Source organism: Aptenodytes forsteri, unplaced genomic scaffold (assembly GCF_000699145.1).
Source record: "Aptenodytes forsteri isolate BGI_AS27 unplaced genomic scaffold, ASM69914v1 Scaffold4, whole genome shotgun sequence".
Lineage (NCBI taxonomy): Eukaryota > Metazoa > Chordata > Aves > Sphenisciformes > Spheniscidae > Aptenodytes > Aptenodytes forsteri.
In genome coordinates this window covers 2,487,073-2,487,802 of record NW_008795442.1, presented here as the reverse complement: position 1 = coordinate 2,487,802, position 730 = coordinate 2,487,073, and positions in this window count along the sequence as shown.

Below are 730 nucleotides of genomic sequence, written 5' to 3'. Positions count from 1 at the left end.
CCTTCTGTAATTTATAACTTAGGTATAAAATACTTCATAAAGATGTAATGTAGAGTTAATATCTAATATATAGAATGAGAGATGCAGTTGACTGTAATTCTTGAGTCTCTTAAAGGACCGTGGGACCCACTGGCTTGGTATTTAAGTCTGGAAGAGAGGGTGTCACTTGTGAAATAGTTAGTCATATTTAAACAGAAGCCAGTCAGGGGCTGTTGGACAGTTTAGTTTAGGCCTTTTGGAGGGTTTTTCCCTCATAAAAATCCAAGCTGTCGGTGTATTTTGGAGCACAAGCCAATAGGCTTAAGTCCTATGTTTTTATATATATAGGTTAACTTGCTGGTTGCTGGGCTCTTGCTCGGTGCCACGGGTCGCACGGCCCGAACCCCAGCGCCCCCGCCATGAAATATGCATTCGGCTCTCCTTAAAAGGTAAACCCTACAGAAAACCCCCACAAATCGTGAGCAACTGTTATGAATTGAACCACGAATTTTTAATATTCAGATACCTTGAGGTACAAACGAGACCTTAAAATAAATTACTTTATATTTCATACTCTGAGTAGTGCATGTCATGATACACAAAGGGAACTGAAGTTTCCAAAGGACTCTCTGCTTTGGGTTAAACAGGGCAGTTTTACAAATAATCATCCCGGAGACAGGTTTGTACCAGATCTGTGCGTGGGGAAATAATCTGGCGGTGCCTTTCATTGCCTGCCCGTGCCTGGCGTCTC